Below are 26298 nucleotides of genomic sequence, written 5' to 3'. Positions count from 1 at the left end.
TCTTCTAGGTCCATCCATGTTGTCACAAATGGCAAGATCTCATCCTGTTTTATGGACATACCCATTTTTCTATCAGTGGACACTTAGGTTGCTTCTATATCTTGGCTATTGTAAATATCCTGCAATAAACATAGGGGCATATATCTTTTCAAATTAGTGTTTTTGTTTCTTACCCAGCAGTAGAATTATTAAATCATATGTACTTCTATTTTTAATTATTTTGAAGAACCTCCATAATGTTTTCTACATTGGTTATCCCAATTTACATTCCCACCAAAAGTGCATGAAGGTTTGTTTTTCTTCACATACTTACCAAAACTTTGCATTTCCTGCGTTTTTTACTCTAGCCATTCTAACAGGTGTGAGGTGACATCTCATTGTGGTTTCAATTTGCATTTCCTTGATGATTAGTAATGTTGAGAATCTTGTTATGCGTCTTAAGGCCATCTGTATGTCTTCTTTGGAAAAAAATGTCTATTCATGTCTTTTTTTTTCATGTCTTCTGCCCATTTTTTAATCAGAGTGTTTGCGTTTTGGTGTTGATTGTATAAGTTCTTTATACATTTTAGATATTAACCCCTTATTGGATACATCATTTGCAAATATTTTCTCCAATTCAGTAGTTGAATTTTTGTTTTGCTGATAGTTTTCTTTGTTGTACAGAAGATTTTTATTTTAAGATAGTCCCAATAGTTGATTTTTGCTTTTGTTTTCCTTACCTGAGGAAACTTATCTAGAAAAAGGTTGTTACAGTAGATGCCAAACAAATTACTGCCTGTCTTCTAAGATTTTTATGGCTTTAATCTCATATTTAGATTTTTAATCCATTTATAGTTCATATTTGTGTGTGGTGTAAAAAAGTGGTCATGTTTCATTCTTTTTCATGTAGCTGCTCAGTTTTCCCAGCACCGTTTATTGAAAATGTGAATTTTCATATTGTATATCCTTGCCTCCTTTGTCATTGATTAATTAAACATATAAGTGTGGGTTTATTTCTGGGCTCTCTATCCTGTTCTATTGATATATGTGTCTATTTTTGTGCCAGTACCATACTGTTTTCATTACTGCAGCTTTGTAGTACATCTTGCAATCTGGGGCTGTGATACCTCCAGCTTTTTACTTCTTTCTCAAGATTGCTTTGGCTATTCTGGGTCTTTTGTGGTTCTATACAAATTTTATGATGATTTGTTCTAGTTCTGTGAAAAGTGTTGGTGGTTTGATAGGGATTGCATTCAATATATAGATTGCTTTTTATAGTATAGACATTTTAACAATATTGGTTCTTCAAATCCATGAAAATGGAATATTCTCTCATTTGTTTGTGTCACCTTCAATTTCATCAATGTTTTAGAGTTTTTAGATCAGAGGCCTTTCACCTCCTTGGTTAAGTTTATTTTTAAGTACTGTATCCTTTTTGCTACAACAGTAAGTGGAATTATTTTCTTAATTACTCTTTCTGCTAATTTATTAGTGTATAGCAATGTTACCAATTTTTACATATTAATTTTGTATCCTGCAAGTTTACTGAATTCATTTATTACTTCTAGTAGTTTTTCAGTGGAGTATTTAGGGTTTTCTATGTACAAAAATGTGTCATCTGCAAAGAGTGACACTTTAGCTTCTTCCTTACCAATTATAGATGATTTTTATTTCTTTTTATCATCTGATTGCTATGATTAGGACTTCCAGTACTATGTTGAATAAAAGTGGTGAGAGTGGACAGTCTTGTATTGTTCTTGATCTTAATCCAGGAAAACCTCTCAGTTCTTCACCATTGAGTATAATGTTAGCTATGAATTTTTCATAAATGACCTTTATTATGTTGAGGTATGTTCACTCTTAACCTACTTTTTTGAGAGTTTCTATCATGAATGGGTGCTATACTTACTCAAATGTTATGGAAATATCCCAGATGTACAAGAACTGATGAATGGATAAAGAAGATGTGGCATAGGGCGCCTGGGTGGCTCAGTTGGTTAAGCGACTGCCTTTGGCTCAGGTCATGATCCTGGAGTCCCAGGATTGAGTCCCACATCGGGCTCCCTGCTCAGCCGGGGGTCTGCTTCTCCTTCTGACCCTCTTCCCTCTCGTGCTCTCTGTCTCTTATTCTCTCTCTCAAATAAATAAATAAAATCTTAAAAAAAAAAGAAGATGTGGCATATATAGACAATGGAATATTACTCAGCCATAAAAAAAATGTAATCTTGCCATTTGCAATGATGCCAATGGATCTAGAGTGTTATACTAAATGAAAGAAGTCAATCAGAGCAAGATAAATACCATATGATTTCATTCATATGTGGAATTTAAGAAATAAAACAAAGGAACATGGTGGGGGAGACACATACCAAGAAGCAAACTCTTAACAATAGAGAACAAACTGATGGTTACTAGAGGGGAGGTGGGTGGGGTGGGGGATGAATTTGGAAAATTTTCTTCCTCTTTTATTTTTTGGAAAATTTTGACAAGCATAGGTATTAACTCTTCTTTAAATGTTTGGTAGGATTCTCCTGTGAATCCATCTTGTCCTGGACTTTTAATTTTTAATATTTTTTAAATTACCCATTCAATATCATTACTCAAAATTGATATTCTCAGATTTTCTATTGCTTTCTGATTCAGTTTTGGAAGATTGTTTGTTTCTAAAAATTTATCCTTTTTTTCTAGATTGACTAAGGTGTTGGCATATTTTTTTTTTAATATTTTCTTATAATACTTTATATTTCTGTGGTGTCAGTTGCTACTTCTCTTTTGTTTCTGATTTTATTCATTTAGATTCTTTTTTTTTCCTTGAGTCTTATTAAGGTTTTATCAATTTTATCTTCTCCAAGAACCAGCTTTTGATTTCATTGTTTCTCTCTCTCTCCTTTTTTAGTCTCTGTCATTTATTTCTGATCTTTATTATTTCCTTCCTTCTAGTTCACTTGAGTTTTGCTTGTTCTTCTTTATGTAGTTCCTTTAGGTGTAAGGTTAGATTGTTTAAATGTGCTTTTACTTGTTTCTTGAGATAGATCTGTATTATTATATATATTCCCTCTTAGAACTGCTTTTGCTATGAACCAAACATTTTGGACAATTGTGCTTACATTTTTATTTGTCTCAGTGCATTTTTTTATGTCTTTTTATATTTCTTTGTTGACCTACTAGTTGTTTAGAATCATGTTGTTTAGCCTCCATGTGCTTGTGTTTTCCCAGTTCTTTTTTTTTCCCCTTGTGGTTAATTTCTAGTTCACACCATTGTGATCAGAAAAAAAATGTATAGTATGATTTCAAACTTCTTAAATTTATTGAAATTTGCTCTGTGGCCTAACATTTGAGAACATTCCATGTGCACTTAAGAAGAACATGTAGTCTCTTATTTTGGAGTGGAATGATCTCTATATATCTGTTATGTCCATCTGGTCTATTGTATCATTCAAAGACACTGTTTCCTTGTTGATTTTCTGCCTAGATAATCTATCCATTGATTTAACTGGGGTGTTAATATCCACTACTATTATTCTATTACCATGAATTTATCTCTTTAAGTCTATTAATATTTGCTTTATGTATTCAGGTGCTCCAATGTTGGGTGAAAAGATATTTACAGTTGTTATATTGACTTTTGAATTGATTCACTTATTATTAAGTAATGCCCTTCTTTGTCTCGTTAGTCTTTGTTTTAAATTCTATTTTGTCTGATGTAAGTATTGCTACTACAGCTTTTCTCTCTTCCCTTTGCATAGTAAATGTTTTTCCATCCCTTCACTTTCAGTCCATGTGTGCCATTAGGTCTGAGGTAAGCCCTTTGTAGGCAGCATAAATATGGATCTTATTTTTCATCCACTCCTCCACCCTATGTCTTTTGATTTGAGCATTTAGGCCATTTACATTAAAGTGGTTATTGAGAGGAAATCTATCTGAGGAATGAGAGAACAAAGTAGACAACTAGAGGGAGAAAATAGGTCACATTATGGAAAGTAGGAGGTGTGGAGATGTGATCTGGGAGAGAAAAGAATCACTGACTGCAGAGGGGAGTGATCCTGAATCAGGGAGAGAGGAAAGAAAAGGAGAGAGAGGGAGAGAGAAAGAGAAAGAGAGAGAGAGAGAGCATAGACAGGCTATTGCACAAGAAAAATACTTCTCCAAAACAATTGATGAAAATGAGAGGCACTGATAATTGCAAATATTTACAAGTAACAGAGCTCAAAGTCTGAAATTTTAGAAGTCTGCAGCATCACCAGGGTGGAGCCTGAGAGGCATAGCAGTGCTTCTGTGAAGGAGGGCAGAGACCCAGGACTGGAAAGCATGGTTCGAGGATCGCCTGGTTTGCATTGGGAGAGACAATTACCCTTTTTGGAGTGCATTAGGGAGAGGTTTCACTGCCTCTCAGGGAACAAAAGAGCCATTGGTCACCATTGAGCTGCCCTGTTCATTGACATATGAGCAGAGACAGCTGCTGAGGGCAGCCAACCTGGATGGCAGCTCTTTGCTGCACTTTACCATAAACTCCAACCCCTGCAATTCATACAACTGCCATTATGGGACAAAATGGCAGGGGCCACAGTCTGGCAAGACCCACCCCCGGAGGATCAGTGAGTGTCCATGACCATTTGGTCCCTAAAATTTGGAATTTTGAAACCCTGCCAGCATGCCTGAGATAAAACACAGAAGCACTGCCACTGGGTGGGCAGACAGCTCGGGCACAAAAAGGTGAGTGCAGAGATCTAAGGGATGCCTGGGACCCATGAGGAGAAATTGTCTGTGAGGGCTACCTGAACAGCAGTGGGAGCAAACCCCCTCTCCAGTGATGAGAGAGCCAGCTGACTCCATTTTTATACCTGCCCATGACCATGGACAGACTGCAGTGAGCAGTACAGCACCCACAGAGTAGGCTTGAGCCGCTTACACCAAGCCCTGCATACCCCTGTGCTCTGCAGATGTTTTTCTACTAGAACAGGTGTGCCTTAGAGTCAAAACAGCAGTGGTCCTTCCCCCAGAACACCAGCACAAGCCCTCTCCACCCACCAAGTCTACTGACAATAGGGTGCTGCAAAGATTCAGCTCTAGGGGAAATATGATCTAGCCTCTTTTAAAAGGTAGACCAAAACACATTTGGTTAAAACTCACCACACAGTGGACAAGGTCCAAACACTCCCTACTGCAGGTGAGGAGAAACTCTGCAGAGGACTGACCTGAGGGAAAGAACAGCCAAGACATAATAGCAGAGTGCACACAGCACACACCAGAAACACTTCCTAAAGTGTCAGGCTCTAGACAGTATATTACTTCTTCTTAATATAGCCATTACCCTCAGGAGCAGGAAATATAACAGGGTTTCCTAACACACACAAGACAGAGACCTAGACAAAATGTCAAGATGGGGGAATTTATCCCAAAGAAAGAATGAGAAAAGGTCACATCCAGGGATATAATCAAAACAAATACAAGTAATATGACTAAAACAGAATTTAAAACAACAATCATAAAGATACTAGCTGGGCTTGAGAAAAGCAAAGAAAAAATTAAGGAGTCTCTTAGCACAGAGATAAAATATATAGAAACTATTCAGGCTGAAATAAAAAATGTGAAAACCAAGATGCAAAACCGACTGGATGTAATGGCTACAAGGATGGAAGAAGGAGAGAAATGATTAACTGATAAAATTATGGAAAATAATGAAGCTGAAAAAGAGAGGAAAAGAAAAATATTGTATCACAGATGTAGACTTAGAAGAACTCAGCAAATCCAAAAAGCATAATAATGTACATATCATAGGGGCCCCAGAAAAAGAGAGGGAAAAAGGGGTACAAGGTTTACTTGAGCAAATTATAGCTTAAAATATCCCTAATCTGGGGAAGGAAACACGTATCCAAATCCAAGAGAACTCCCATCAAAATCAACAAAAGGAGGCCAACACCAAGACATATTGTAGTAAAATTTTGAAAATACATAGAGACAGAATTCTAAAAGCAGCAGGGTAAAGAAATCCCTAACCTACAGGGGAAAACAAGGTTAGCAGCAGATCTCTCCACGTGAACCTGGCAGGCCAGAGAAAGTGGCATGATATATTCAAATGATCTGATGGGTAAAATACACAGCCAAGAATACTTCATCCAGCAAGGCTGTCATTCAGAATAGGAGAGATAGTTTCCTAGACAAACAAAAATTAAAGGAGTTTGTGACCACTAAACCAACCATTCAAGAAATATTAAAGGGGACTATATGAGTGGGAAAGAAAGGCTACAAGTAACAAAGACTAGAAAGGAACAAAGAAAATCTCCAGAAACAATGACTTTACAGATAATAAAATGGCACTAAATTCATACATATCCATAATAATCAATAAGTAAATGCACTAAATGTTCCAACCAAAAGATATAGGCTATCTGAATGGATTTTTTTTAAAAAGCCATCTATATGCTGTCTCCAAGAGACTCATTTTAGACCTAAAGTCACCTCCAGATTGAACGTGAGGGGATGGAGAACCATCTATAATCTAATGGACATCAAAAGAAAGCTGGAGTACTTATACTTAGACAAACTAGATTTTAAACCAAAGAGATGAAGAAGGGCATTATATCATACATAATAAAGGGGTCTATCCAACAGGAAAATCTATCAATTTTACATATTTATGCCCCCAACTTGGAAGCATCCAAATATATAAATCAATTAATAAAAAAACATAATGAAACTCATTGATCAAAACACAATAATTGTAGGGGACTTTAATACCCCACTTACAACAATGGACAGATCATCTAAGAAGCAAACCACCAAGGAAACAATGACTTTGAATGACACACTGAACCAGATGAACCTAACAGATATATCCAGAACATTTCATCCTAAAGAAGCAGAATACACATTCTTTTGAAGTACAGATGGAATATTCCCCAGAATAGATCACATACTGTGTCACAAATCATCCCTCAACAAGTACAGAAAGATCACGATCATACCATGCATATTTTCTGACCAAATGCTATGAAACTTGAAATCAACCACAAGAAAAAATTTGGAAAGACCACAAATATGTGGAGATTAAACAACATCCTACTAAATAATGAATGAGTTAACAAGGAAATTAAAGAAATAAAAAAAAAAATACATGGAGACAAATGAAAATGGAAACCCGATGGTCCAAAACCTTTGGGATGCAGCAAAAGTGGTCTGAAAAAGGAAGTATATAATAACACAGGACTACCTCAAAAAGGAAGAAAAGTCTCAAATACACAATATAATCTTACACATAAAGGAGATAGAAAAGAGACAACAAATAAAACCTTAAGCAGCAGAAGTAGGGAAATAATAAAGATGAGAGAAGAAATAAATTACATAGAAACAAACAAAAAACTGGGGCACCTGGATGGCTCAGTCATTAAGTGTCTGTCTTCAGCTCAGGTCATGATCCCAGGGTCCTGGGATAGAGCCCCGCATCGGGCTCCCTGCTCCAGGGGAATTCTGCTTCTCCCTCTGCTTGTGTTCCCTCTCTTGCTGTGTCTTTCTCTGTCAAATAAATAAATAAATCTAAAAAAATAAAAGAAACAAACAAACAAAAAAACAGTATAACAGACCAATGAAATTAGTAGCTGATTCTTTAAAAGAATTAATACAATTAATAACCCCCTAGACAGATTTATTAAAAAGAGAAAGGATCCAAATAAATAAAATTGTGAATGAAAGAGGAGAGATCACAACCAGCACCACAGATATACAATTATAAGATAATATTATGAGCAATTCTATGTCAACAAATTGGGCAATCTGGGAGAAATGGATAAATTCCTAGAAACATATAAACTACCAAAACAAACTGGAAGAAACTGAAAATTTGAACAGACCCAAACCCCACAAAGAAATTGAATCAGTAATCAAAAATCTCCCAACAAACAAGAGTACAGAGCCAGATGGCTTCCCAGGGGAATTCTACCAGGCATTTAAAGTGAAATTAATGCCTATTTTTCTCAAACTGTTTCAAAAAATTGAAATGGAAAAAAAAAATTCCAAACTCATTCTATGAGGCCAGGATTACTTTGTCAAAACCAGACAAAGACCCCACTGAAAAGGAGAATTAATGGCCAATATCCTTGATGAACATGGATGCAAAGTGTTCTCAAGAAGAATCTAACAAATCAAATCCAACAGTACATTAAAAGAATTATTTGCTACGATCAAGTGGGATTTATTCCTTGGTTGCAAGGGTAGTTCAACATACGTCAATTAATCAATGTGGTACACCATGTTAATAAAAGAAAGGATAAAAACCATATGATCTTCTCGATAGATGCAGAAAAAATTGAAAAAGTATAACATCCTTTCTTGATAAAAATTCTCAGCAAAGTGAGGATAGAGGGAACATACCTCAACACCATAAAAGCCATATACACAAGACCCACAGGTAATATCATTCTAATGGGGAAAAACTGAGAGCTTTTCCTCTAGGGTCAGTAACAAACCAGGTTGTCCACTTTCACCATTGTTATTTATCATAGCATTGGAAGTCCTAGCCTCAGCAATCAGACAAGAAATAGAAATAAAACTCATCCAGATCAGCAAAGAAGTCAAACTTTCACTATTCGCAGATGACATGATACTCAACGTAGAAAACCTGAATGATATCACCAAAAAATTACTGGAACTGATACATGAATTCAACAAAGGCACAGGATACAAAATTAACATACAGAGATCTGTTGCATTTTTCTACAATAATAACGAAGCAACAGAAATAGAAATCAAGGAATTGATCCCATTTACAATTGCACCCCAAACAATATAACACTTAGAAATGAACCTAACCAAAGAAGTAAAAGATATGTACTCTGAAAACTATAGAACACGTATAAAACAAATTGATGATAACACAAAAAATGAAAAAAAAAAACATTCCATTCTCATGGATTGGAAGAACAAATATGGTTTAAATATCTGTACTGCCCAAAGCAAGCTACACATTTAATGCATTCTCTATCAAAGTACCACCAGCATTTTTCAGAGAGCTAGAACAAACAATCCTAAAATTTGTATGGAACCACAAAAGACCCCAAATAGAAAAGCAATCTTGAAAAAGAAAAACAAAGCTGGAGGCATCACAATTCCAGACTTCAAGTTATGTTACAAAGCTGTAGTGAACAAGACAGTATGGTACTGGCACAAAAACAGACACATATATCAACAGAACAGAATAGGAAACCCAGAAATGGACCCACAACTATATCATCAACTAAATCTTTGACAAGGCAGGAAAGAATATCCAATGGAAGAAAGACAGTCTCTTCAACAAATGGTATTGGGAAAACTGGACAGTAAGATGCAGAAGAATGAAAGTGGACCATTTTCTTACACCATACACAAAAATAAATTCAAAATGGATGAAAGACCTAAATGTGAGACAGGAACCCAAGAAAATCCTGGAGGAGAACACAGGCAGCATCCTCTTTTACCTTGGCCTCAGTAACTTCTTGCTAGACACGTTTCCAACGGCAAGGGAAACAAAAGCAAAAATGAAGTATTAGGACTTTATCAAGATAAAACCTTCTGCACAGTGAAAGAACTAATCAACAAAACTAAATGCTACCTATGGAATGGGAGAAGATATTTGCAAATGATGTATGTGATAAGAGGTTATATAAAGAATTTGTCAAATTGAACACCCCAAAACCAAATAATCCAGTTAAGAAATGAAGACATGAACAGATATTTCTCCAAAGAAGACTTTCAGATAGCTAACAGACACATGAAAAGATGCTCAAAATTCCTCGTCATCAGGGAAATACAAATAAAAACTAGAATGAGATATCACCTAACACCTGTCAGAATGGGTAAAATTAACAACACAGGAAACAACAGATGTTGGAAAGGATGTGGGGAAAGGGGAATGCTCTTACACTATTGCTCAGAATACAAACTAGTGCAAGCACTTTGGAAGGCAGTATGGAGATTCCTCAAAAAGTTAAAAAATAGAATTGCCCTATGACCCAGCAATTGCACTACTAGGTATTTACCCAACTGCTACAAAAATACGGATTCTAATGGATACATGTACCCCACTATTTTGTGACATTATCAACAATAGCCAAACTATGGAGAGCCCAAATGATCAACTGATGAGTGATAGATAAGGTGTAGTATATAAATAAATAAATAAATAAATAAATAAATAAATAAATAAATAAATAAATAAATAAATAAATGCCTGATACATATATATTCAGTACAGCCACTCTGGAAAAGAGTATGGAATTTCCTCAAGAAATTAAAAATAGAGCTACGTTATGATCCAGCAGTTGCACTACTAGGTATTTACCCCAAAGATACAGATGTAGTGAAAAGAAGGGACACATGCACCCTAATGTTCATAGCAGCAATGTCCACAATACTCAAACTGTAGAAGGAGACTTTCATAGAATGTACTGTAGGGATCTGCTGGGTTTGGAGACGCCACACGGGGTTGGGTGCTAGAGATAGAAACACTTGGTCACAGGCCGGGTAAGCACGGAGTGTGGCCAGAGACCCAGGAGACAGGAGTGATTGACTGCTTTTCTCCGGGGACTCATTGAGGAGTGGGGCCCTGAGTTCTCAGCTCTTCCGGGGCGGAGATTGGGAGGCTGCCATTTTCACTCTCATCCTCCAAAGCTGTACTGAAAGCTTGCAGGGAACAAAAGCAAGAGAGCAAACCCTAGAAGATTACTTAGCCTGGACTGGCAAGGGCGGGACAATTCTGCCTCCAGCAAAGACATTTGGGAACCACAGCAACAAGCCCCTCCCCCAGAAGATCAGCAAGAACAGCCAGCCAAGACCAAGTTTACCAATCAATGAGAATGGCAGAACTCCGGCACTAGGGGAATACTGCACATAGAATTCATGTTTTTTTTTTTTTTTTTTTACCATGATTCTTTAGTCTTTCAGTTATTTTTTTAACTGTCTTTTTAAAATTTTTTTTCCCTTTTTAAACCAACATCTTATCAATCCCTTTTTAAAAAAATATATATATATTTTTCATTTTTCATTTTTAGAGCCATATTCTATCACTTCATAGTAGTTACCCTTATTTTTGGTATAAATATATAAGTTGTTCTCTCTTTAAAATTTTGAGATACAGTTTCTTCTAACAGATCAAAATATACCCTAAATCTCTAGTGTATGGTTTTGTTCTAGTCTTCTGCCTGACCACATTCTCTCCCTTTTTTTTCTTTTTGTTTTTAATCCTCTTCTTACTTTTTTCAACCAACTTCTTATCAATTCCTTTGATAAAATCTTTTATAATTTTCATCTTTACAGGCATATACCATCTTTTCATTGTATTAACCCTTATTTTTGTACATATATAAGTTTTTCTTTCTTTAAAATTTTGGGAGGCACTTTCTTCTAAAAGACCAAAATACACCCAAAATCTAGTGTGTGGCACTGATCTGTGCACCAGCCTGATCATATTTGATCATATTCTGTTGTTTTTTCTTTTTTTCCTTTGTTTTGTTTTTGTTCGTTTTTATCTTTTTCTTTTTTTTCTTCTTTTTTCTTTCTTTCCCTTTCTTTTCCCCCAGTTTCAGGTCTTTTCTGATTTGTTTAGTGTATATTTTCTGGGGACATTGTTACCTGTTAGCAGTTTGTTCTCTCATTCATCTATTCTCTTCTGGACAAAATGACAAGATGGAAAAAGTCACCGCATCAAAAAGAACAAGAGGCCGTACCGACTGCCAGGGCCCTAATCAATACGGACATTAGTACAATGTCAGAACTAGAGTTCAGAATGATGATTTTAAAGATACTAGCTGGGACTGAAAAAAAAACATGAACGTTATTAGAGAAACCCTTTCTGGAGAAATAAAAGAACTAAAATCTAACCAAGTCGAAATCAAAAAGGCTATTAATGAGGTGCAATGAAGAATGGAGGCTCTAACTGCTAGGATAAATGAGGCAGAAGAGAGAATTAGTGACATAGAAGACCAAATGATGGAAAATAAAGAAGCTGAGAAAAAGAGAGATAAACAACTACTGGATCACGAGGGCAGAATTCGAGAGATCAGCAATACGATAAGATGAAACAACATTAGAATAATCGGGATCCCAGAAGAAGAAGAAAGAGAGAGAGGGGCAGAAGGCATATTGGAGCAAATTATAGCAGAGAACTTCCCTAATTTGGGGAAGGAAAGAGGCATCAAAATCCAGGAGGCACAGAGAACCCCTCTCAAAATCAATAAAAATAAGTCAATAACCCGACATCTAATAGTAAAACCTACAAGTCTCAGAGACAAAGAGAAAATCCTGAAAGCAGCTCAGGAGAAGAGATCTGTAACCTACAATGGTAGAAACATTAGATTGGCAACAGACCTATCCATAGAGACCTGGCAGGCCAGAAAGGACTGGCATGATATATTCAGAGCACTAAATGAGAAAAAATATGCAGCCAAGAATACTATACCCAGCTAGGCTGTCTTTGAAAATAGAAGGAGAGATAAAAAGCTTTGAAACAAACAAAAATTAAAGAAATTTGCAAAGACAAAACCAGCCCTACAAGAAATATTGAAAGGGATTCTCTAAGCAAAGAGAGAGCCTAAAAACAACATAGACTAGAAAGAAACACAAAAAATATACAGTAACAGTCACATTACAGGCAATATAATGGCAGTAAATTTGTATCTTTCAATAGTTACCTTGAATGTAAATGGGCTAAATGCCCCAATCAGAAGACACGGGCTATCAGATTGGATTAAAAAACAAGACCCATCAATATGCTGTCTGCAAGAGACTTATTTTAGAACCAAAGACACCCCCAGATTGAGAGTGAAGGGGTGGAAAACCATTTACCATGCTAATGGACACCAAAAGAAAGCTGGGGTGACAATCCTTATATCAGATAAATTAGATTTTACCAAAGACTGTAATAAGAGATGAGGAAGGAGAATATATCATACTTAAAGGGTCTATCCAACAAGAAGATCTAACAATTGTAAATATCTATGCCCCTAACATGGGAGCAGCCAATTATATAAGGCAATTAATAACAAAAGCAAAGAAACACATCAACAACAATACAATAATTGTGGGGGACTTTAACATCCCCCTCACTGAAATGGACAGATCATCTAAGCAAAAGATCAACAAGGAAATAAACACCTTAATAGACACACTGGACCAAATGGACTTCACAGATTTACTCAGAACATTCTATCCCAAAGCAACATAATACACATTCTTCTCTAGTGCCCATGGAACATTCTCCAGAATAGATCACCTCCTGGGTCAAAAATCAGGTCTCAACCAGTACCAAAGGATTGGAATCATTCCCTGCATATTTCTGGACACAGTGCTTTGAACCTAGAACTCAATCACAAGAAGAAAGTCAGAAAGAATTCAAATACATGGAGGTTAAAGAGCCTCTTACTAAAGAATGAATGGGTCAACCAGGAAATTAAAGAAGAATTTAAAAAAATCATGGAAACCAATGAAAATGAAAACACAATTGTTCAAAATCTTTGGGATGCAGCAAAGACAGTCCTAAGAAGAAAATATATAGCAATCCAAGTCTTTCTCAAGAAACAAGAAAGGTCTCAAATACACAACCTAACCCTACACCTAAAAGAGCTGGAGAAAGAACAGCAAATGAAGCCTAAACCCAGCAGGAGAAGAGAAATAATAAAGATCAGAGAAGAAATCAATGAAATGGAAACCAAAAGAATAGTAGAACAGATCAATGAAACTAGGAGCTGGTTCTTTGAAAGAATTAATAAGATTGATGATAAACCCCTGGCCAGACTTATCAAAAAGAAAAGAGAAATGACCCAAATCAACAAAATCATGAATGAAAGAGGAGAGACCACAACTAACACCAAAGAAATACAAACAATTATAAGAACATATGAGCAACTCTATGGCAGCAAATTAGATAATCTGGAAGAAATGGATGCTTTCCTAGAGATGTATCAACTATCAAAGCTGAACCAGGAAGAAATAGAAAACCTGGACAGACCATAACCACTAAGAAAACCTGAAGCAGTAATCAAAAATCTCCCAAGAAACAAAAGCCCAGGGCCAGATGGCTTCCCAGGGGAATTCTACCAAACATTTAAAGAAGAATTAATACCTATTTTTCTGAAATTGTTTCAAAAATAGAAATGGAAGGAAAACTTCCAAACTCGTTTTATGAGGCCACCATTACCTTGATCCCCAAACCAGACAAAGACCCCATCAAAAAGGAGAATTACAGACCCATATTCAAAATGAACATGGATGCAAAAAGTCTCAGCAAAATACTAGTCAATAGGATCCAACAGTACATTAAAAGGATTTTTCACCATGACCAAGTGGGATTTATCCCTGGGCTGCAAGGTTGGTTCAACATCCACAAATCAATCAATGTGATACAATACATTAATAAAAGAAAGAACAAGTACCATATGATCCTCTCAATAGATGCAGAAAAAGCATTTGACAAAGTGCAGCATCCTTTCTTGATCACAACTCTTCAGAGTATGGGGAGAGAGGGTACATACCTCAACAGCTTAAAAACCATCTATGAAAAACCCACAGGGAATATCATTCTCCATGCGAAAAACTGAGAGCTTTCCTCCTAAGGTCAGGACCATGGCAGGGATGTCCACTATCACCACTGCTATTCAGCATAGTATTAGAAGTCCTAGCCACAGCAATCAGACAACAAAAGAAATCAAAGACATCCAAATCTGCAAAGAAGAAGTCAAACTCTCACTCTTTGCAGATGATATGATACTTTATGTGGAAAACCCAAAAGACTTCACCCCAAAACTGCTAGAACTCATACAGGAATTCAGTAAAGTGGCAGGATATAAAATCAATGCACAGAAATCAGTGGCATTCCGCTACACCAACAACAAGACAGAAGAAAGAGAAATTAAGGAGTCGATTCCATTTACAGTTGCACCCAAAACCGTAAGATACCTAGGAATAAATCTAACCAAAGAGGCAAAGAACATGTACTTAGAAAACTATAAAATACTCATGAAAGAAATGGAGGAAGACACAAAAAAAATGGGAAAACGTTCCATGCTCATGGATTGGAAGAAAAATATTGTGAAGATGTCAATGCTACCTAGAGCAGTCTACACATCCAATGCAATCCCCATCAAAATACCATCCACTTTTTTCAAAGAAATGGAACAAATAATCTTAAAATTTGTATGGAGCCAGAAAAGACCCTGAATAGCCAGAAGGATGTTGAAAAAGAAAAGAAAAGCTGGTGGCATCACTATTCCTGACTTCAAGCTTTATTACAAAGCTGTCATCATCAAGACAGTATGGTACTGGCACAAAACAGACACATAGATCAATGGAACAGAATAGAGAGCCCAGAAATGGACCCTCAACTCTATGGTCAACTAATCTTCGAGAAAGCGGGAAAGAATGTCCAATGGAAAAAAGACAGTCTCTCCAACAAATGGTGTTTGGAAAATTGGACAGCCACATGCAGAAGAATGAAACTGGATCATTTCCTTACACCACACACAAAAATAGACTCAAAATGGTTGAAAGACCTAAATGTGAGACAGCAGTCCATCAACATCCTAAAGGAGAACACAGGGAACAACCTCTTTGACCTCAGTCACAGCAACATCTTCCTAGAAACATTGCCAAAGGAAGGGAACGAAGGCAAAAATGAACTATTGGGACCTCATCAAGATAAAAAGCTTTTGCATGGCAAAACAAACAGTCAAAAAAACTAGAAGACAACCGACAGAATGGGAGAAGATATTTGCAAATGACATATCAGATAAAGGGCTAGTATCCAAAATCTGTAAAGAACTTATCAAACTCAACACCCAAAGAACAAATGATCCAATCAAGAAATGGGCAGAAGACATGAACAGACATTTTTTCCAAAGAAGACATCCAAATGGCCAACAGACACATGAAAAAGTGCTTAGCATTGCCCGGCATCAGGGAAATCCAAATCAAAACCTCAATGAGATATCACCTCACACCATTCAGAATGGCTAAAATTAACAATTCAGTAAATGACAGATGTTGGCAGGGATGTGAAGAAAGGGGAACCCTCCTCCACTGTTGGTGGGAATGCAAGCTGGTGGAGCCACTCTGGAAAACAGTATGGAGGTTCCTCAAAAAGTTGAAAATAGAGCTACCCTATGAACCAGCAATTGCACTACTGGGTATTTACCCAAAAATACAAATGTAGGGATCCGAAAGGGTACATGCACCCCGATGTTTATAGTAGCAATGTCCACAATAGCCAAACTGTGGAAAGAGCAAGATGTCCATCGACTGATGAATGGATGAAGAAGATGTGGTATATATATATATATATATAAAATGGAATATTATGCAGCTATCAAAAGGAATAAAATCTTGCCATTTGCAATGACATGGATGGAACTGGAGAGTGTTATGTTGAGTGAAATAAGTCAATCAGAGAAAGACTTGTATCATATGACCTCACTGATATGAAGAATTTTTAATCTCAGGAAACAAACTGAGGGTTGCTGGAGTGGTGGGGGGTGGGAGGGATAGGGTGGCTGGGTGATAGGCATTGCAGAGGGTATGTGGTATGGTGAGCACTGTGAATTGTGCAAGACTGTTGAATCACAGATCTGTACCTCTGAAACAAATAATGCATTATATGTTAAAAAAAAAAAAAAGGAAGAAGCAGAAGAAGATAGCAGGAGGGGAAGAATGAAGGGGGGTAAATCGGACGGGGAGATTAACCATGAGAGACGCTGGACTCTGAAAAACAAACTGAGGGTTCTAGAGGGGAGAGGGCTGGGAGGATGGGTTAGTCTGGTGATAGCTATTAAAGTGGGCACATTCTGCATGGAGCACTGGGTGTTATAAGCAAATAATGAATCATCAAACACTACATCAAAAACTATTGATGTAATGTATAGTGATTAACATAACATAATAAAAAAAATTAAAAAAGGACATAATCTGGGACATAGCAAACAATAAGCTCAATAAATTTTGTTTAAAAGGAAAAAAAAAAGAAATCTCTTCCCTTTAGCTGCTCTCAGGATAATTTCCTTAGCTCTAAGATTTGCAAGCTTCAGTATTATATGTCAGGGTGTTGATCTATTTTTATTGATTTGGGAAGGGTCTTTTCTGCCTCTTGAACACAAATGCTTGTTTCCTTCCCCAGATTAGGGAAGTTCTCAGCTATGATTTGCTCAAATATACCTTCTAGTCCTCTCTCTCTCCACCCCCTCGGGGATCCCAATAATTCTGACATTGGAACATTTCATGGCATCATTGATCTCTCTAAGTCTAATTCCATGGTCTACTAATTGCCCATTTCTCTTTCTCAACTTCCTTCCTTTCTATCAGCTTATCTTCTAAATCACTGATTCACTCTTCTGCCTAATTCACCCTGGCTCTTAGAGTATCTAGTTTAGATTATACCTCGTTCATAGCATTTTTAATTTTGGCCTAATTAGATCTCATTTCTGTCCTTAGAGATCCTATATTGTCAGTAATGCTTTCTTCAAGCCTAGCTATTGATTCATGATTGCTCTCCTGAATTCTATCTCTGTCATCTTGCTTATATCCATATCCATTAGTTCTGTGGCAGAGGACATTGTCTCTGATTCTTTTCTTTGTTGAAATTTCCTCCTCCTAGTCATTCTGTTGAGGGATGGTTCAGCAAATGAACAGAGTCCAAAATATTAACCATGACCCAAGAAAATGCACCCTAGAAAAAATCTGAAGTGGTTGAAATCTACCACAGATACGCAACCAAACCAATGTGATCTAAAACAATAAAAAAGGGGGGGGGTAGGGAGAGAGATTATAATCCCTCAGGGTGGAGAAAGCAGGGTGATCTGCCTGTTTATGATTGATTTTTGGTCTGTGTTTTAGAAGACACTATATCCCAAAACTGTAACAAAATCAGAACTTATATATATCAAGATAAAATTGAATAGAGTGAAAAATGGGCTAGTATGGTGCATAAATCTGTAAAAAGTAGATATGAAAAAATAAAAGTTAAAAAGTGACTTAAAAACATAAACTGGGAAATAAGCATCTATTTGAAATGGGAACAGGGTAAAAAATAAAGAAAAAGAAAAAAAAAAGAAAGAATAAGAAAAGAAACAAAAGAAGAAATGTAAAATTTTAGCCTGAAGTATAAATGAGTCGTGAGTGAACACCTGGAACTCCCTATATTATTTTGCCCTGGCTCTGGAGTTTTACAGTCCTGTGGGAAATAAGCTTATCATTCACCAGTCTGTCTTCTGGTAGAGGGTCTGCTGCTTGGCTTCTCAGGTGTCTTTGCCTTGGTGGAGTTGTCCCACCCCTTGTCAGGGGAATGAGCTTAATGTGAGCTGGTCATCTGTGTGGCTTTTTTTTCCTTGGTGGCTTTCTGCTTCTCTTTAGAGTGTCAGAACAAATATGGCCATTGGGAATCTGTGGCCCAGAGCACAAGGTTGCAGTCCCCTTTCTTCAATAAATCGTCCAGGTCAAACTATCTTTATTTCCTCTGTGTACCGAACTCCACAGACTCACGCTATTTGTGCCTGCTGCACCTCTCCAGGGGATAGTTACAGTGATCCACGGGTGTCTCTGCACTTTGTGACTTTGCAATTGCTAGTGGTTGTGGGCCTGCATGTGCACCCTCCTCCACAGCTCCCAGCTCATACTGGGTTTTGCACCAGTGTCCTCTCATGGGCCACACCGCCCTGAGAGCTGTTGTACTGTTGTGGGCACAAGCCGTTTTGTATCTCCCTTAGGATGTTAAATAGCCTGAACCTTCTAGTCCTTTTCTGGGTGCTCAGACAGAGATCAGTCTCCATACTGGCTTGGCTCATGGTTTATGGTGACCAGAGCTGAGAGTCCCTTCTGGGCTCACTGACCATAACCAATCTCTCTGCTCCATTTCTTAGGCACTCTATCAGTTCGGGCTCCTCCATTCTTTCTGAGTCTCCTGGAATCCTGAGACCACAGTGATCCACCTAGAATTCTGCCCTGTTCATCCCTTGTGCCCTTTTCAGAAAGGAGTGTCTCTCACCAAAGCAGATTTCCAAGGGTCCTGATCTTTTGCTCTGGTGCTATATCACTTTCCGGTGTCTACTCATTCTGCTCATGGAGGCTTCCTCCCCTCTATCTTCCAATATTTCCCCTGGAGATTCAATGCTTTGCACCTCCTCCCTTGCAAAAAGTATTTGTTTTTTCTGCTTGTAGTGATTCAGATAAATCTTCTTACATCTCAGGTTGAATTCGTGTGTGTTCAGAATGGTTTGATAGATATCCAGCTAAATTCGAGGGACCAGATGAAACCACCTCCATCTTGCCCCCCCATCCATTACTTTAAATTCTTTATCAGGCATATTGCTTATCTCTATTCCATTTAGTTCTTTTTCTGAGGTTTTGTCTTGTTCTTTTGTTTGGACCATATATATATATATTTTTTTGTATCTGCATTTTGTTTGACTTTCTGTGCTTCTTTCTTTCTTTTTTTTTTAAGATTTTATTTATTTATTTGAGACAGAGAGAATGAGAGAGAAAGAGCACATGAGAGGGGGGAGGGTCAGAGGGAGAAGCAGACTCCCTGCCGAGCAGAGAGCCCGATGTGGGACTCGATCCCGGGACTCCAGGATCATGACCTGAGCCGAAGGCAGTCACTTAACCAACTGAGCCACCCAGGCACCCTCTGTGCTTATTTCTAAGAACTAGGCAGAACAGCTACTTCTCCTAAACTTGAAGGATTGGTCTTGTGAATGGGTATCCCCTAGGTAGAATATGTGTTCTTGGTGACTTTTGCTGTCTGGCTTGAGCTGTGCCTGGTATGGGCTGGAGTTCCCTGGCCTCTCCAACTTGTGGATGCCCTGACAGGACAGCTGAAATTGAAATGAGTGCAAGCCAGTGTTTTGCAAGGCTATGCATAAAGGGGGGCTCATTGGAAGGATAGCTGAAGCTGAAGTAGGTTATCTCAGCTGCTCCAGGGCTTTCTGCACATATGGTGTCCTGTTGAGATGGATGGAGTTGAAGCAGGATTCACACTGGGAGGCCCAAGAGCTTTCTTCACAGCTGGAATTCTGGCAGGACAACTAAAGCTGAAGTGGGTGTAGGCTGGGGGGTCCCATAGTTCTACATGGGGGGACATGTAGAGCACACCCTGGCAGGATAGCTGAAGCTGAAGTGAGTGCACATTGGAGTATCCTATTCACTTCATGCTGGGAATTCCTTCACAAGATGGCTAGAAATGAAGTAGGCATATGCCAGGGGTTTCCAGGGTGCTCTGCAAAGGGATCACCCTGGCAGGGGAAATGGATCCAAAGCAGACGTCAACCAGGAGGTTCCAGAGCACTTTGCTCTGTAGGTGCCCTAGCAAACCATCTGAAGTCAAAGTGGTGTGAGCCTAGAGAGTTCTGGGGTAATTTGTACTTATGTCCTCTTGGCAGGAAGACTGGAGCTGTATTGAGTGCTAACCAGAGGTGTCCCCATCCATGTACACCACCCTGTGACCACCTTGGTGGGAATTGCTGGGGCTGGTGTGTTAGGCGCCTAGGGTTCATTGATGTGACAGGCTGGTTAAGTTGTCTGGACCATGTACTGGTCTGTGCTTTTAAGGTGGAGGGGGAGCATAAAACATGTCTGTCAGTCCCTCCCATCCAGAGAGAGTTCAAGCAGCTCCCGTGCAGTTTAGCAAGTTCTAGGGCTGGCTCTTTTATATACTAGTTGATCTTTTAAACTGTGCTGGTTTGTTTGCTTTCTGTGCTGAAGGAAAGATGAATCTATTCCTGGACCCTCAGTACTACCCCTCCCCAATGCAATTCCCGGTGTTAAGGGTGGGGGTTCCCTTTGTTACCATGTCTCTGTATCTCCTATTGTTCTCTTTTGCCATTCTCTTTACATTTTGTTGTACAGAAGCTGTTCAGTTGACCTTCAGTTCTTCTTTAGGAGAAATTGCCATATAAATGGGTGTAATTTGATGCGTTCCATGGAGGAAGTAAATTCAGGGTCTTTCTATATTACCATCTTGACTGGAATTTCTCTGTTCCTTTCTATAAGCAACTGTATATCCAATGTCTTTGTATTGATACCCCACCCTATATCTCCAGAATTTTTCTCCTTATTCTTCCAACAAATAAAATTTCCAAAAGGAGAGAGATTTGGAAAGCCCAATTGAACAATGAGTACAAGTCCAAAAGTAGAAGTTCGATTATCAAACCATTGATGTAACATGCACTAAGTTTGTAATCAATGAGTTAAACATTGTCTTCATGCTGCCTATAATTACAAAATGTTTAGAAATCAAGATTTTCAGGGGCACCTGGGTGCCTCAGTCAGTTAAGCAGCTGCCTTCGGCTCAGGTCATGATCCCAGAGTCCTGGGATCGAGCCCCACGTCGGGCTCCCTGCTCAGCAGGGAGCCTGCTTCTCCCTCTGCTCCTCACCTTGCTCACTCTCTCTTGTTCTCTCGTAATTTCTCAAATAAATAAATAAATAAAATCTTAAAAAAAAAATTATGATTTTCAGAACCTATAACTTGGTAACCAAAATGTGGAAATGTTCATTACCAAAGACTGGTCCCTTAATACTGTGTAAATTCACACGTTGTCTAGAGAAGAACTGCAGAAGATAATCAAAGCTGAAACTTTAGTTTACATTTTTCTGTGTTGATTGTGGGAAAAAAAAAAAAAAAAAACTGTCATGAGCAGCCAAAATCTCCTATACAGGAATACAATTTAAACTCTCACTTCAAAATGTCTCACAGATAACATTTGACCAAATATAAGTTCACAGTAAATAAATGAATAAATCAATAAATCTCTAAACAAACAAGCCATCTTGTTTGAGAATCAGAAAAAAAATATGAAACTGAGACTTCAAAGACTGTGTATATTGGATTTACTAAGTAGAGGATACTATAACTATCTAAAATAGACGACATGAAATATAAATAGATGGGAAAATAGATTTAAAGCTATCAGTAGACTTAACAAAGATATGTTGGAGTGAGACAAAATAGACTTTGATGTAAAATGAAAATAGGGACACTTTCATAATGATAAAATAATCCATCATGAAGACTGACAATCAGAAGTATGCATGTACGTCATAATGGAGACTCACAATAAATATGGCAAAAATTGAAAGAATTGAAGGGATAGCCAAAACTATAATATAAGAGATTTTAATACCTCTCTCTCATTCTCTCTCACTGCATTTTATAGAAAAAAGAATAGACAAAAAATGAAGATAAAAATGATCTGAATAACATCATTCACCACTTTGTGGGTTTTTTGTTTTGTTTTGTTTTTTGTTTTTTGTTTGATTTATTATACCTTTTATTTATTTAATTTTAATTATATATATATTTTATTATGTTATGTTAGCCACCATACAGTACATCATTAGTTTTTGATGTGGTGATCCACGATGCAATGTTTTCGTATAACATCCAGTGCTCCATGCAATATGTGCCCTCCTTAATACCCATCACCATGCTCACCCATTCTCCATCCCCCTCTAAAACCCTCAGTTTGATTCCTGGAGTCCATAGTCTCTCACGGTTCATCACCTCCTCTGATTACCCCCCCTTCATTTTACCCTTCCTTCTCCTAATGTGTTCCATGCTATTCCTTATGTTCCACAAATAAGTGAGACCATATGATAACTGTCTTTCTCTGTTTGACTTATTTCCCTTAGCATAATCTCCTCCAGTTCCATCCATGTTGATGCAAATGTTGGGTATTCATCCTTTCTGATGGCTGAGTAATATTCCATTGTATATATGAACCACATCTTTATCCATTTGTCTGTTGAAGGGCATCTCGACTCCTTCCACAGATGGCTATTGTTCACCACTTTGACTTGAATAATATTTACAGAACACTACACTTAAGTCCTTCACAATACATTTTCTTTTCAAGTGAACTTAATGCTTTCCCAAGATAGACCACATGTTTGGTTATTAAAAAAAAAGTAACTAATTTAAAAAGATTAAAATCATATAGAGTATGTTCTCTAACCACAACAGAATTAAATTAAAAATCATGAAAAATAAGATATTTAGAGAAAATGCAATAAATTCCATGGGTTAGAGAAAAAAATTATAATTGGAATCAGAAATTTTTCAAACTTAATGAGAATAAAACATATCAAAATTGTGGGTTGCAGTAAAACAGTGCTTAAAGAAAAATGTATAGCTTTAAAAGTGTAAAAACATAAAGAAAAATGGTCTAAATCAATAATTTAATGTTTTACCTTACAAAGGTAGAAAAATTAATTCCAAGATAAGAAAAAGAAAGGGAATATTAAAGATATGGTTAAAAATCAGTGAAATAAAAAAACAGAATATAGTTCTTTGAAATGATTGACTGAATTTACAAACCCTTAGCTTGATCAGTAATAAGGAAGAGAATACAAATCATCACTATTTAGAGTGAAATGGGGCTTATCATTGCAGATTCTATACTCATTAAAGAAAGTAAGAATATTATAAACAATTTTATGCTATCAAATTAGACAATCTAGTTAAAACAGACACATTCCTTGAAAATATTAAAAGTGACAGAAGATAAAACTGAAAATGTGAATAGTCCTCTGTCTAGTAAAAGATTGAATTTATCATCACAAATCTCTTTACAAAGAAACCGCCAAGCCCACATATCATTTAATAATGAAATAACACAAATCTTCCACAAACCCACTAATATATATATATATGAGATGAGAACACTTCTCAACATATTTTATTTTATAACCTATTTCTTTTGATCCTGAAGAAGTCATTACAATAAAAGTATAGATCAGTATCTCTCATGAACTTAGATGCAAATCATTTAATGATTTATTAACAAATTGAATCCAACAATATTTTAAATTGATTAAATGACTAAGTATATTTGTCTCAAAAATATAAGATTAGCTTAATAATTCAAAAGATAGGACAATACCAATGGTTTCTAATTTCTGGAATTTAAAAATATAAGATAAAACTAAAACAAAGAACAAAAATATCATACAAGTTTATAGAGGTGATTGGAAATAAAGTATTTTAAAGCACTTGTATTGTTCATTAAGATGAACATATATATCTATTATTTAAAAATAATATATATAGTTTTCAAATTTCTTAAAAAAAATATGTTGTGTCTCAACACCCCAGCAGACTGAAAGGCAAGGGTGGATGATGGTCCAGTGAAGATGAAGAATGACTCTGAGACTGTGATGGAGACATAGATTTACTGGGGGAACTTTTTTACAGGGAGTCAGGAGTAGCCAACTGGACAAAGCATCTGCTGCTGAGATCTACATGCTTCAAGCTTTTATCATGCAGCAACTTAGCCTAGTAAGTTATCTGTAGCCCTTTCCCTCCTTGCTTGGCCAGTATTCCAAGGAAATCAAGGCCTGTCATTCAGGCACATTTCCTTAAAAGGGATATGCTCAGGGTTGGCCACCCCACTCCTGGTCCCCAACCTTGAATGCTAAACAACACAGTCTTCTACACATTCTCCTTGATGGGAATATAGATTGAAGATGGGATCTCTACATTTTCAAGATTGTGATTAACAGGGACATTCAGGGTGTACTTGCACAAACTAGACATCCAGCACATAACATACAGCAGAGTATCATTTATACGAAACAAAAACTAAAAGAGTAGAAATACAACAAATTACAATAAATTTCATCAAATATAAAACACATATTTTTGAAAAAACACTTCCAAAATTCAATTGTATCCTAGCCTATAATGTAAGTTTCTCAAAAAGGTTCAAAGAATTGGTATCATAAAGAACACATTCTCTGAAAAAACATAATTAAGAAGTCAACAAAAAGATAATGAAAAACTTGGCTAACTGAACATAATGAAAAATAAAAAAAATAAATAAATAAAATAAAGTTGATCTCAATTTGCCAAAAAAAACACAAAAATAAAAAAATAAAAATTATATATATAAACATAGGAATAAATCACAAATAAATATTAAAGTATTTAGAACTTGCAGCAAATGAAAATCACATAAACCTGTCTTGATGCAACTAAAACAGAATTGATATATGAATATATTGGAGAGGTTCAACATTGCCAAAAATTGTGTTTAGAAAAAAATAATAAAGTCAAAACATCTGAAAAGATTAATCAAAATTTTGAGCAAGTTTATATCAGTATATTTGAAAACTTAATCACAGTGAAAAAGTTTCTTGAATATAAATTGCAAAAAGTAAACATTTCTTTATTAATAAATAAATACATAGTTAAAAGTTATCTCACAAACAACAAAATACTAGGCCCAGATCATTATATAGAAAAAAATTTTATAGCAAATATTCAAGAAACATAAAAATAAATTTTTATGTGCCCTTACAGTTAAGGTAAAAAGAAGGGAGTATCCAGTTTTCATGTCACAAATGTAACCTGGACACCAAAAATATTAAAAAACTTAATTATAAATGAATAATAAAACATTAGCAAACTAAACCCAACAATGTATAAATGGATATTATTAACAAATTTTGTTCAATTTTAGAAACCCAATTAGTGTAATTTTCCACATTAACACATATGAGACAACATTTGACTTCTTAATATATGTACAAAAAAAACATTTAAAAAAACTTCAACATTATTTCATGATAAAAACTCAAGCAAGCTAGGAATAGAAAAAAAAAGTTCCTCAAACTAATTAAATGCATTTACTCAAAATCTAAATAAACATTGCACTCAATGGTATATATTGAAAGCAATTAATTTAAAATCTGGAAAAAGAAAAGAATATATTCTGTCAGTTCTTTTATTCTATTTCAAAATTGATGTCTTGACCAGTAAAAAAGTAAAAATAAAAATGAAGCTATTAAGAGTAGAAATGAGGGATGCCTGGGTGGCTCAGTCAGTTAGGCATCTGCCTTTGGCTCAGGTCATGATCCCGGGGTCCTGGGATCAAGTCCCGCATCAGGCTCCTTGCTTGGGGAAGAGCTTGTTTCTCCGTCTGCCTGCTGCTCCCCCACTTGTGCTCTCTCTCTCTCTCTGTCTCAAATAAAGATAAAATCTTTTTTAAAAAAGAGCAGAAATGAAAAATACACTCAATATTGAAAGATTATATGATTGTGCATATATACAGGCCCAATGCAATCTGCAGAGAAATTATTAAAATTTAGAAAATAATATAGCATGTTCATGGCATGTAAGATTAATATGCCAATGCTTATTTATTTACACCAGCAACTGTTAGAACATTTAAAGTTACCATATTCAGTAAAAACAAAATCTTCAAACTTTAAAAAGATCTAATGTAAATGTACAGATATACCTTGTTCATTATAGACAATATTGTAAAGGTATCAATTCTATCCAAACTGATCTGTAAATTTAATGCAATTACAA

The sequence above is a fragment of the Mirounga angustirostris genome, unplaced genomic scaffold (assembly GCF_029215605.1).
Source record: "Mirounga angustirostris isolate CCGP_5_RB_7025 unplaced genomic scaffold, mMirAng1.0.hap1 SCAF_11, whole genome shotgun sequence".
Lineage (NCBI taxonomy): Eukaryota > Metazoa > Chordata > Mammalia > Carnivora > Phocidae > Mirounga > Mirounga angustirostris.
Note: the sequence above shows the minus strand (reverse complement) of the source record.